Source organism: Felis catus, chromosome A2 (assembly GCF_018350175.1).
Source record: "Felis catus isolate Fca126 chromosome A2, F.catus_Fca126_mat1.0, whole genome shotgun sequence".
Classification (NCBI taxonomy): Eukaryota; Metazoa; Chordata; class Mammalia; order Carnivora; family Felidae; genus Felis; species Felis catus.
In genome coordinates this window covers 83,388,339-83,402,139 of record NC_058369.1, presented here as the reverse complement: position 1 = coordinate 83,402,139, position 13,801 = coordinate 83,388,339, and the positions used below count along the sequence as shown (strand labels likewise).

The 13,801-nt window shown below is 38.6% G+C and overlaps 1 protein-coding gene across 11 annotated transcripts in view; it reads left to right on the top strand.

Moving 5' to 3' along the window:
* MAGI2 (membrane associated guanylate kinase, WW and PDZ domain containing 2) overlaps window positions 1-13,801 on the top strand; it is a 1,363,649-nt gene that overhangs the window by 600,830 nt on the left and 749,018 nt on the right. Inside the window, exons 1-2 of one of the 11 annotated variants that reach the window (XM_045053220.1) lie at window positions 9,803-10,176; window positions 10,449-10,633. The exons of 9 other annotated variants lie outside the window; for them this stretch is intronic. The gene's annotated coding sequence lies outside the window, so the exon portion shown is untranslated. Of the gene's footprint in view, window positions 1-9,802; window positions 10,177-10,340; window positions 10,634-13,801 lie in introns of those variants that run through there. One more of the 11 variants, XM_045053219.1, reaches the window with a different exon arrangement.

Genomic DNA, 13,801 nt, shown 5'->3' with positions numbered 1-13,801 from the left:
CCCTGTCAGGTTCTCCAGACTCAAAATTGTTCAAAATCAAACTCATTTTATCCGCAAAGGTCAAACCATCCTTCAGTGACTGTAGGATGTGAGGTGGTTAGGTAGGTGAAATGAGGTGGGGACAGGGGAAAATGGGAAGTGAGACCTTCAGCTCAGGTCATGATCTCACAGTTTGTGAGTTCAAGCCCCAAATCTGGCTCTGTGCTGACAGTGTGGAGCCTGCTTGGGATTCTCTCTCTCCCTCTCCCTCTCTGTCTGTCCCTCTACCAATGGTGCTCTCTCTCTCTCTCAAAATAAATAAATTAACTGAAAAAAAAAGCTAGGAATTAGTCACCCTCAAATTGTCTTTCTATATGACCATGCATCCTCTTATTTACTAAGGCTTCTTTGTTCTACCTAAGGATGAAGACTTCCTCTCTCCTCCTACACCCGTTGTCCTATTTGAAGTTACCATCTGATTGTTGATAACTCTCTCCTGAGTTGGAAGAAGCTCAGGTTGACTCAAGTTTCTGCTATCTTTAATCTCACTAGATATGAATTATATTTCTTAAATTAACAATCTGAAACTTAGAGACCTTCTCACATTTTGAAGAATCTGAATCATACTTTCATTTAATTTCATTTTTATCATGTTCATCATTTATGAAGTTGTCTAAAACTTAGGGCTGTGTGGAGTTTTAAAGAATCATTCAGAAAGACACTCCAAGGGGTTACTCTAGCTTAGCTCTTTAATATAAGAAAAAATAACAATTGAAAAAAGATATTTGCATTGTGCCTGTAAAGATTTTAAAGCAAAAACTCTTCAGTGTCTAAGAACTAGTTTTTGTTTGTTTGTTTGTTTGTTTGTTTTTTCAGCCTTCTGTTCTGATGCATATTAAGCTAACAGGATATTCTTCCTGATGTTAACATCCTTTGCATAGTCCTAAGCATTATTTCTTCTATTGTAGAACAGGTTTTTTTTTCTTATTTTAACTTTGTAATACATCATTTTTGTTTGTTTGTTTTGTTTTGTACTATGTTGGCTAACTTCAGATATAGGTAGATATCTGTATATATTTGTGCTATAGATAACAATAGAAATTTTAGGATTTTTCCCCCTTACTATAATTTTTAAAAAGTGGGCTGTTCCTCAGTTCAGATTTCATTTTCCTCTGAACAACAGTGATGCTTTCAGTGTCCTTTCTCTTTTCTCTTTATTTAGTAGGTGGAGAGAATTTCTGCACATTTATAGAGGCAATAATTCAAGCATTTGTGCAAATTTTCTTCAAAGACTACTCTTCACATTTAACCCTCTGCTATATTCTTACTTCTGTATCTCACAATCAGAAGAAATGAATAAGATGAAGTAAATTGTCTGAGCAATCAGACGTCGTTCCTCAAGCAATCTATCCGAATATCATTTGTGAGTCGTCTACACCAATGACAATTCTTCTCCTTGCTCACAGTGCCGTGTAAATTATGCATGCAATTTCCTGACAACTTGTCAGTCACCTTGCTTTTATTCCAGAGGAATCCAAGCAGTTATGGCACTTTAAGGTGAGGAATAAGGAATGCAGGGCTATAGGATAGTTTTGTCTTTTTTTTTTTTTTTTTTTTTTTCTGTTCAGGCTTCCCTGATGGCCCTTTGCTAAGGCAGTACTGACAAATCTTGCAGTTGTCACCTTCTGGTTTACTAGGGGAACCCTGCCTTGGGGGTTCCCTGAAAACTTCACACATCTCACAGGAAATATTAAAAAGTAGGGGCGCCTGGGTGGCTGGGTCAGTTGAGCATCTAATTCTTGGTTTTGGCTCAGGTCATGGTCTCAAGGCTTTGTGGATTCCAGCCCCTTTGGGCTCTGCCCTGACAGAGTGGAGCCTGCTCTCTCCCTCTCTCTCTCTCTCTGCCCTTCCCCCACTTGTGCTGTGTTTGTCTCTCTCACAATAAATAAATAAACTTTAATATAAGAACCAGCCAGTATGTGGAAAGATATAAGAAAGTCAAGAATGGGAACTTGGGATTTTGGTTTCTTTTATTTGCTGGGATTGTTGACGGTTATATTTTGAAGGTAAAGAGGTAGGTGAGAGTCATCTGCATATTTGACCAAAAAAGGAAAGTTATTAGGGCATAATTGAAACACATGGCACTTAGAGTTACTTGAAAAGCATTTGGACCTATATTTTGAGTTTTCATTATTTTTTTAAAGCAAATTAATTGGAATCTGAATTCAAGTTCCTATGCACACACACTCACATACACACACACACAGTCACACACACTCACATACATACACACAGTGGCATGCTGGAGATGGTTGGCATTGCCTTGAAATAGTCACTTTGTACACCTCTCCCCATCTCCAGTTCAGTGACTTGAGGTTAATAGCTTGAAATTGACTATGGTGGCATATTTAGTCTGCAGAAATTGACAAATGCTGCAAATCAGGGGTTTTTTGTTTGTTTCTTTTTATTTTTCCAAAGTGCTAGTGGTTAAACATTGAACAGCACATCACTGCCATAACAGGGCATGCTTTCCTCAAATTTCCATGACCGTTGCAGGACGTTTCACATCTGTCTAAAATATCATTGCAGAGTCATTCAATGAAGGTTTAATTTCAATATAGCTTTATTCCCAACTTTTGTCCCAGAGGGTGGCAGCATGGTGCAATAAAAAGTACCTGGGGCTTTGTATTAGAAGGTGTTGTTAATCCCTGCCCTATCCCTTTGCCTCTTTGACTTTAGAAAAGCTCACTGAGCCAAAAATTCTTCCTCTTAAAGTGGGGATAGTAATACTACTATGGAGACTGAATGATAGGTAGAGTATGTGGCGGAGTCAAATTGAGTCAATGGGAGCCCTCCCTCCCCAGTATCATGGACTAATGGAGTTTGATATTAAAGGGTCCTCAAGAAATGTTTTACCTTCTAATCTCACGAAACCAAAACCTATGAGCTGGATGAGATCTTGGGAAAAGTTTAGTATCTTTATTTCACAGATAAGGTCATTGATATAAGTGAGTAATCCAAAGAAGATCTCTTGAATTCTAATAAAGTTCAGTAGAACTTTCTCTACTCTTCTATGTCACCGCCTCTAGGTACATCATGTAACTATTTCTTCTGTCTTTTCCCTCTTGTCCACCCTTTCTTCATTCTTTATGTCTTCCTTCTCCTTCTTTCTCAATTCAGTATAATTTTATTTTGATTTTACTAAGTTGCTCTGGTGCTTTGAGAAAGGTAGATTACTTGACTAAAATTTAGATCCTCTGCAAAAGCTTATCTTACTTGAATGGTGAAACCTATAAATGTCAGGTGAATTAAAGAGGTGTGAGCAGATCAGGTGACCCATGGAGGGTGACCCATGGGGGGAAAAAAGCTAGTAGGAAGAACAAGAAGGAAAATGCTATTTCCTGAGAGCTTATTATGTGCCATATTTTGTTCTAGCAATTTCATGATTGCACTTACTTTTAGATGTTATACTATTTTTACCAATAAGGAAATTAAGTTTGTGTGGCCTTAAGGTATCTTGCCCAAAGTCATACAATCAATTCATGGTGCAGTTATGACTCAAAACCAAGGTGGGCATCCACTGCCCTTTGTTCCCATGCTAAGTTAGTCGAGTCAGAGTTGATAGTTCCCTCTCTATTCGTTTTCCTTCATGATTTGAAATTGGGCTTTATAAGTAATATGTTTTGTTGAGTTCAGCCCATTTAAATAGACATGTTTCAGGCCATGTTTTAAAATTTCTGGAAACCTATTTAGTTTCTACTTCCAAGTAATGTTTACATTTTAAGATACTGTACAAGCCATCCAAATTTCTAAGACAATAAGTATTACTTCAGGTAATACATGCAAATTTACACAGTGTATTCTACTGAATTTTGGTTTTGTTACAAGATGAGAGTCAAAATCAGGAAGAATTCTGAAGGTGATAGAGAAGTGCCATTTAAAAGGAGTAACCTAAAAGGCAGAGGAAGGAGAAGTGGAAGATATGGACGACATAGTGCACTCACTTCACAATCTTGTCTAGGCTCATCCCAGGCAAAGTTCTTTTTGTAGATCAAGAGGCCCCATAAATGCCCCACTTATGGCCATCTGATGGGGTCCACAAGGTAAAGTAGATGAAGAGTTATAGAAAAGCATGAGCCTCTGGAGGAGATAAAAGATTATAATTCAGCTGGTTTTCAGAAGTCAGAAGTAGGATGATTCATTATGAGATCAGAAATGCAGATTCATAAAGGACAGCTGTCAACAATGGAATCTGTTTATGCCCACTCAGTACAGAAAGTACTTCTCTTGCGCTTTGGTCTCTTCAGTCATATGAAGAATATTCTTGTGAGGATTGTTAACACCTCATGAATTGCCTTCAGAAGGCTTAAAACTCACCCAGGAGGATCTTCCCTGTGCCAGGTTTGATCCTGGGACTTGCTTACAGAAAGGAAAAACTAGTGAAAGAGAAAGCGTGTTCTGTTATTTTTTCTACTTCATACACCGAAAGATATTTAAACGTAAGCTTTTGTTTTGATTAGGGACTACTGGACCATGATAGTGTGTTTTACATCGGTGTAATAAGTTCAGAATATGTAATGTCATGAACTGAAAGTCAGTAAAAGAAAAGAATATGATAACAATAAGAATGGAAGCTACCATTACTGTGTTTTATTTACAGCAGTGTCTGATACATGATAAATATTGGTGATGATGAGTAGGAGGATGATGACAATGATGGTGATGGTAGCACTGGTGGTGACAATGATGATGATAATGATGTGATGCAATGGCGGTGTTGATGATGATGATGATAGTGGTGATGATGGTGTGCCAGGCACTGTGCATTACTTCATTCAATGCCTGAGAACTCTGTGCAACAGAGATCATCACTGTTTTACAGATGAGTAACTTATCTTGTATCACACAGCCAAGAAATGGTGAAGTCAGGGTTGCTAAGGCTCTGTGTGTTCGACAGCATGCTATATTTAAAGGCCATTCTTAAAGCACCTGCTTTGGCTGGTTAGTCAAGACTAAAGAAAAACCCAAAGCAGGAATTTTTCTGCTTTTTGCTTTTCTTCTCTTAGAATGGGATAATCACACTTTAACCATTGCCTGTGATAATTATGCATGCATGCACATACATATAACTATCTTTAAGTAGAATAGGATTCTTTTGACAGTGACTGAAAATGCATTAATTTGGAATAAACATTCAAAAACAGATCAGTTGTTTTTGATGAAAATTGTTATGTAGCCTATGAGGCAGGGAGAGAGAAGTTCCAGAGATCTGGACTCTGCAAACATTAAGTGTAACTGCCAATGCAAAAGTAATCTACACACACATCCAGTGGTCAACAGAGTAATGCACCAATCATTTAGTCCACACTCACAAAAACCATCAATGGTAGAATCTTTTCCTATTATGATCAACAATTTATATAATTGCAAAAAAGAAGAGAATTTTCTTGAGGTTGTTTGTCTGTAGTTGGCAGAATATGACAACCACAATTCTCATGCAGATTTTTTTCCCACTGACAAATAACATCTACTGTTTATTTGGTTTTGATTTCACATACACATCATACCATATCTGCACTAAATGTGCACTTAACTAACAAGAATGATGCATAGTTAAATGAAATTTTATTTGCTAGTAAATATACCTCAAAAAGGTAAGGAAATGTTCCATGGAGATATTGGAAATATTTATTTTGAAAAAAAAAGGAGACAGTAGTTTGTACAAAAATCAGGCATCATGGATTTTTAAGAAGAATTAATATTTAGCTTATTGCTAAAAAAAATGCTGGCTTTTTAAAAAATGTGTAATTTCTTCTTTCTGCCTGACAGGAAGCCATCCACAATGTCTCAAGAGACCATACATTACAGATCTAATAATAAAGCAATATATGGAGTTCATGATTAGTTAAATAGTAGCTGGTGCATCTTCCTAATTTTATCAAATCACTTGTAGTCTGTAAACTGGACTGAAAGCTATAAAACCACATAGCTTAAAACCACATAAAACCGCTATAAAAGCACAGAGTCAGTAGTGCTTTTTCACCCCTAAATATCTCTGGATGAGATGGAAAACTCATATGGGGATAAACTGAAAATTTGCTTCTCACTTGTTAATAACAGCAACAATAATGATAATAAAACATAATAATTAACATGGAGTGTCTAATTGTTTCAGGTATGGTACTAAATACTTAACACGAGTTCTCGTTTAAGCTGCAAATAAAACTATGAGATAGATCAGCAAACTGAGGCACATAGACACTAAATGACTTGCCTTTGGTCACCCTGTCTTGAAAGTGGCAGATAAAGGCTTTATATTTTTTGTAAGTTTATTTATTTATTTTGAAAGAGAAAGGGAGGGAGGGAGCGAGAGAGGGAGAGAGAGAATCCCAAGCAGGCACCACACTGTCAGCGCAGAGCCTGACTCGCAGCTTGATCTCACAAACCATGAGATCGCAACCTGAGCCGAAAGCAAGAGTTGGACACTCAACCAACTGAGCCACCCAGGCACTCTGAGAAAGGCTTTAAACCCAGAGACAGAGTCCAACTCCTGAAACTGAGCCTTTAGTATGCAAAGGGATAGAAAGCAAAAGAGTAATAACATTACTGACTGATTTAATCCACTGCTGAATTTTGGGTTCCAGATGTTTAGGGAATAAGATATGGTGTGATATTAATCATGTAGCAGAGACTGACTTGGGTCCTAATCCAGAAATTTATTAATTTTCTGACCTTTGGTGAATTATTTAATGCCTCCAGCCTTCACTTTCCTCAGTAGTTAAGTGATGATAATAGCACCTCATGGAATTATTGTGACAGTGTAAAAAGCCAAATCCCCTAGCATAAATATGAGAGTTTGATATTAGTATTATTTCTGGTTCTGCTGTTGTAATATCAATATGCCTTAAATATAAACTACACTAGGGAAGGGGTGAATTCATGTGCCCAATTGTACCAGGGAATCCTTGAAGAATAAAATGAAGACAGAAAAAGGAAGGGAAGATTATACCAGAAAGGGGAATCAAAGGCGCAGACCTAAGAAAGACCTTGATGTGACAGAGAGATGGTAAATACCTTTAGCCTCACAGGACCAAAGGTTTCACATAAGATAAGGTAGGAATGAGATGGGCTATTGTATATAATTTTGTTTCATGACTCAAAATAAACAGTCATCATATTTGATTCTGATAAGTGTTCTCAACTTTTTTTTGTAAAAATCCCTTATTTAAGTGTAAAAGAAGCAGAAGGCTTTCATTTGGCTTAATAATGATCCTGAGAATATTAACTCTCTGTGTAACTATCCTTATATGTCTAATCACCCGGGACCATTGTTAAAAATTCAGATCCCTGACCTTCTCTAGATTTAGGGTAGAACCCAGGATTCTATGCATGTACTATCACTTGCAAGTAATTTTTATCATTAGGAAAGTTTTGGAAACAAGGCTGTAATCCACCCTCCACATCACTGGCAAAATAATCTTTATAAAACGAATAATTTACCAGCCAAGGATTCTTACATAGCTAGGTAAGAATGCCACTGGGTCTCAGATGAAGCACAGATACTTGGGGGGAGCATTCAAGATCATACACAACCTGTTCTGATCTACTTTTAAAACCACTCTCCTCTGCCCCTGTTTTCCAGCCATGCCACACTGCACACAGGTCTCTGTTCATGCTTTTTGTGTCCTGTGGCCTGAATTCCCCCACATCTGCTTTCTTACCTAGAAAAATGACACATGCTTAAAAGCTGAGTTCAAATGTCACCTGTTCTATTGTAACCATCCCACATCCCATTAAGGAACCCCCGCCCCTGCCTTTCTGACTTTCCATAGCATTTTGCACTGACATTTCTTGTATGTCAGTGGTACACATTATCAGTTTCGGAAAGGGTTCAGACTGTTTTATTTACCTTCTACCCCTCACTGCTCAGAATACTGCTTAACACAAAGGAAGTGCTCAATAAACATTGGTTGATAACTGAATGCATGAGTGAAGATTCATTTCACACTCTGTATTTTAGTTTGTTCCTTGAGTAATGGAAGACCTGTTAGAAAGACAACTGGGGCTTTTGCTAAATTATTTTCATCTTTTTTTTTTTTGAAGTGGCCTGTCATTGGTGAACTTTAATAAGCCTTTTAAAATTAAGATCCTTTGATTTTTAATAACAAAAAATATGCAGTCTAGAGTCCATTTTATATCGTGCCTCTTTGTTAGAATAGCATGGAGCTTCAAAGTTGCCATACACTGGAGTGTGAGTTAAAGCCCATGCATTATCTGACATAATAGGAGATGCCTTTCCTGCTCTCTCTCTTATGTGGACATTTTGCACATTCAGGGAAAGTGATACCGTGGCTAAAAAAGAAAAGCCAGAGGGTGAGGTGGAGGGAAAAAAAAGGGCAAATGCAAAATGAAGACACCCAATGCTGGAAATGAAAAATAAAGGTTAAAGAACAGCTAGTTTTCTTCGCAGAGACTGTAAAATGAAATCCTTTATGTTTTTATCCTACAAAATTTTAGGTCTTCCTAAATTTGCCTAAGCTAACTTACTTTTCTGAGGGAAGATCTTTTTTTATTGTCCCATGTTTTGGTGCCAATTTTTGTAGCACATACTAAAGCTAAATTTGCAGCCGGTTAGCATATAATTTATTTTAAAAGCTTAAATAGGATCTTTTCCATGCAAGGTAAAGCTTTTAAAATACAAAACAAGCAAGAACAGTGAATAGCTGTTACTCATTCCATGTCTACCCTTGAGTGGTGTTTATGGAGGGGACTGGGTGTATTTCAGCTGGAGTGCCTGGTCTCAGCGGTAAATGCAACGCTCTCCTGACATCACTCTCAAGAGAATGAGAGGCTGTTTGTGTAAGAGTTTGAAATGTTATCTTTTGAGGCAGGGCTAATGCGATTCTATGTCAGCTCTCCTCTTATTTTTCTCTTTGGTGGAGTCACCAATGTCACCATGTTCTCGAAATTAAGAACCCATGCACGAAACACCAAAGGCCAAATAAGAGATTCTTCTTCTGATACTTGTTCTCACCAAACTTGTTGATCTCCTTCTAATTACTTGTCATTTGGCTTCATAAAGTACTTTTTATCTTGAATTCTCAAAATAGTTTGTGGAGATTATCTTGTTTTTCTTTGCAGTGTTTCTAAGAGCAGAATGCATTTCATTCCTATTTAATGGTAGAGATGAAAGGGATTCTGTGCATTGGATTTCAGAAACTTTACAGCAGGAAATGAGGTGGTAGCAAATTTACTCATTAAGATCTAAGTCTGCAGACTATAAATTTGTCTTCAACACTGTACGAGGTTAGCACACCTTTTTTCCAGTTGCTTCGGTACCTGGTGCCCTGAGTGGTGTATCTGCCTGGGCATCCTTCTGTGCCAGGCTTGCTTGATTGGTGGGGAGGGGAGCTGCTACATTTTTTGCATTTATTTTCTATTTTAAGACAGAGACACTGAAACAGAGAAGGGAAAAGTTATTTGTTTAAGAGCAAAAAATTACTCATTAAATCTAATTCTACAATAGGAAACTATTGATTTCTATCCATGCTATGTACATTGGTTTTCTGTCACTTATTTTTTTCTTCTTCTCCTCTTCTTCTGCCTCCTCCTCCTCATTATTATTACTATTATTACTATTGTTATTACTACTATTATTATTATTATTATTATTATTATTATTATTGGTTTTCTTTGTGGTCCTTCACTTTGAGATAAGTTGAACTAGATGTCAAAGAAAAGGCCGATTAGAAAAGGTGTGTAAATAGTAAAATGACTGATTCTTTGACCCTTGAAAGAAAAAGAAAGTCATGCAAACAAGTTTAAAAGAATTGTTCAGTTGGATGATTCTGAAAGTATGCAGCCTTGTTATTAACGCTGAAAACTTTAATTACATTTCATTATACTATATTAGCTTCTCTTAATTGCTGAAAGGGGACTATGAAAGCAAAAACAAAAATGCCTAATCTCTAGAAGCTAGATTTTCCTCCGCTGCTTTGTAATGTAAATGTGCCTGTGTGTATATTAAAATTCACACACTCCATCCATCTCTCTGGCTTTTAACGGAGGGGTCACCTGACTTCACCTAGAGCCGCCCCCTCCCTTTCGCAGAGGAAACCCAAAAGTGAGAGACTGGCGCTTACGGAACACAGGTTCTCATGCTGGGAGATGTAAATGACCCCGACTGAACGGAATCCAGTGAGGTTGCTGGTGGGGGTTGGGGAAAGAGAAACGGAGGGAGAGTGCAAAAGCGACCGAGGGGAGAGAGAGAGGGAGGGAGGGAGGGAGAGTGGGAGGGAGGGTGGGAGGGAGGGAGGGAGTGAGAGAGAGAGAGAGAGAGAGAGAGAGGAGAGAGAGAGAGAGAGAGAGAGAGAGAGAGAGAGAGAGAGAAGTGCTGCATGCTTCATCTTTGAGAGGAGGGGAAAACAAAAGACCTCAGCGGCAGTTTTGTTGCTGTGTCTGGCTTAAAGAGGAAAATTCTGGACATCCATGCTGAAAAAATCAAAGCTCAGCTGAGACTACTTCTATCAAGAAAATTACATTATCTAAGAATGGGTTGGATCAGTACAGGTGGTTTGAGAAGACACTGACTGAGGACCATGGAAAGGTGGGAGAGGACGTGCGGCTTCTCTGCTTCCTTTGAAGAGAGCTCTAGGTTAGTAAGCTGAAACTGCCCCGGTCTGGCTTAAATATCTATATGTGTCTGTGTGTGTGTTTTCTATTTATAACCTCCAAACCTTCCTGCTCCCCAACCCCTGGGTAGGCAGTGCCATAATTCACCAGATGTGAACCTAAACTTGATTTGACTCTCACTACATTACCAAATGCCTCTCCTTTGCTTGTGGAGCTTTTGTTCAATACAGCCAGCGGAGAGCCGTCATGATGTCTCCTCTGAGTCAGAATGTGTGTTTGAGCCCTTAGATTGTCAGGTGGCTGTTTGGAGAATAGTTAGCATTTTGCTCCAGAAGGCTGCAAATGCATGATTAGGTTATTGTGAGATGTAAACAGCAAATATCTGCTGACTTGGCGTTTCTTGTAATATCAGAGTAATTCAGAGATATCTGACTGAATTTGCCTTATCTGAATTTTCCACATAATTGAGTTCAAATATAATAAGTTTGAAATGGCACCCTACCAACAAAGGCACACACCAGGTATTCTTATGGCAGAGAATGTTTTACCTCCCACTGGAGCCAAAGCTTTAAAATGTATTTCACTGGGACCTGGTTTGAGGAAAGACTACAATATGTCATCATTAAGATACATGCCAAGGCGTTTTTTTGTGAGTGGGTATAGATGTGTGTAAAACAAACACATAATTTCTCTTGTTTCTTGCTGTGCAGATAGAGTGTCTTTTGTTCCAGCATGTGTATTTTCCTGTGTTTTTACAAAGAAAGCGTTGCCTGTGCGTTCTGTGATAGGAGACTTGCATACCAGTTTGCCATTGTGCACTCAAGAATCAGCTCTATTCGGAAGTAAACTGCCCAGAGGTATTAGTCAAGAAGCTGGAGGAGGGTGGGGAGTGGGGGGAGAGGTGGTTTTTTTCTTCCTCCCCCCCTTTTTTTTTAAACTATCAGCCCCGAAGTGTCTAATTCACATGATTTTTAGAGGAAATGGGGAAAGGCATTTAGTTTTGAATTGGATGCAGATCTGTGCCTTGCAAATGCCAAAGACTACATCAGGAAGATGCTCAAAGGAGAGGGAATCAGATTCGTAATGGACTCTCTAAGAAAATGTTCTGTGAGGGTGACTGGCTGGGTCCCTTTTGACCAAATTAAGATGCGCTCTGGCAGTGCACTAGCAGCTGTGAGCTGACATTTTCTTGTGAACCTAGTGAAAAATGGCTCCATATCTCTCCTCCCAGTCCTGAGGAGATGGTCTCTTCGAGTTGTTGAGCCTTCCTCCAACGTGATTTGCTCCTATGGCTGTTTTCTAATAGGGACGGACAGGCTCTTGGTTCCTTTCAGTTCACCTGCCTTTTTAGATCTCGGCTTGAATGGGGAGTGGGTGGTGACGGTGTTACTTCGAGTACAAACTACCCAGCAAGGCTGACAGAAGATATTTTCTTGGCAGTCACATTTCCATTTTTAAAAACATAGGTTATATTTCTTTGGACACAATATAAAGCACTTTTTGTTGTTGTTAAGTGGGCTAGTAAACAATTTCTCCAAGGAAAGACGCACGCATGTGTGACACTTTACATTTGGACTTTCCACATGGGAAGTGACAGGTAAAAACATAGGGATGCTTGCCCATCAGCCATCTCTGAAAAGATAAAGCTGCCCTCGTCTTTCTTACCATTTTTCCCCCGTTTTTGAATTGTGACTCGGGCAAGGAGAAGGATCATGTCCCAGAGTTAGAATCCACGGAGGTAATATACTACGGTCCTGTACTACTCATGTGCTTATTAAGGAATTCCTGTGCTGAGCAGGGAGTGGAGGTGATACAGAGCTACACCACTCCTTTATCGAGGCTTTGGTTTGTGAACCAACCAGCAGAGGCAGGATGCACTTTAGCAGAGACCTGTATGTTTGAGGAACTGGTTAAGTGAATGTTTCGTTCGGGGGTGTGTGAAATTGGTTGTTCTCTGTTATACAACATTCTAAGAGGATCGTATGAGTGTAGAGTGGATTCAGGAGGAAGGGGTTGTTGGGCTTCTCACATTTTAGATAAGAAGTACAGCACTATCCACTAGAGAGGACAACATGAGAATGCACAACAGTACAAGAGTGTGTGCATTGTGCAGAAACAGTAGTTCTTTACATTGCATGGTAGTTCCCGAATTATAGGAATTTGGGAAAAAAAACTCAAGGCTTCCTGGAAAATGGCATGAAGTCACCTCTATATTATGACAAAGTAAGACTTCTAGCACAATAATTTTAACTGCATTATGGGAACAGTTCCGTAAGTGCTTTCGGTATTCTACCACTTGTACCACTGAAGGATATATCTTAAGGGTTTGCATCTTGGACACTTACATAGGACAGGGGTTACAACGCTGATTTTCTTGGAGTTTGTGTGGAATATTTTTGATAGAATTTATCAGGGCCAATGGGCTGTGCCTCTTTAGTAGAACAACAGGAGTGAAACTTTAACACTGCATGCAGATCTAATTACTGCTTTTATACATGTGGACAGTTTGACTCTGGTACGTAGTGTGCTTTGGGGAAATTGACGCACTTGTAGTCGAACAGTAAAGGAAACAATAGATAATACAATGAAAACATGGATGTCAACATTAGTGGGAAGGTTAGTAGGGTCTCTGTAAATAATGTTAATGACTACAGGTGAGGGCATTTTACCCACAGAAATTTCAGATGCCTAGAACCAGAGGACCATGTTTGTAAAACTAAGGGCATGGCTTACCAGCTATTATAGAAGCTGGATGGCACTAATATGTAAACCACATAATATGTACATACAAAAGAGTCATGAACCCTCGGAACTTCTCACCAATGGAATTTTGTTTTAAAAACAGAGAAACAGCTTTAACATAGAAGCAGTTCACAGACCAGCAGCCATCAAGGGAGAACTGAGAAAATCTAGGACTAATATGAAATTTTCGTAATGAGGCGCGTGTGATGCCTAAGTGACCCTCAGGATACCAGTAAGTTCTTAATGAGGGCTAAAACAGAAAAGTCCACATGTTGAAATAAATTTCAGTATGCCTACATTCTTATAACTTCAAGTTTGGAAAATAGAAAATTTCCTGACAGTAAAATTAGTTTTCATATTGTTCCTGTGGAATAGATAAGAAAAGTTGAAATAAAGCAATTAAATTTCTGAAAAAGATATTTTACCCTAGCTGAATTATTCTTGGATT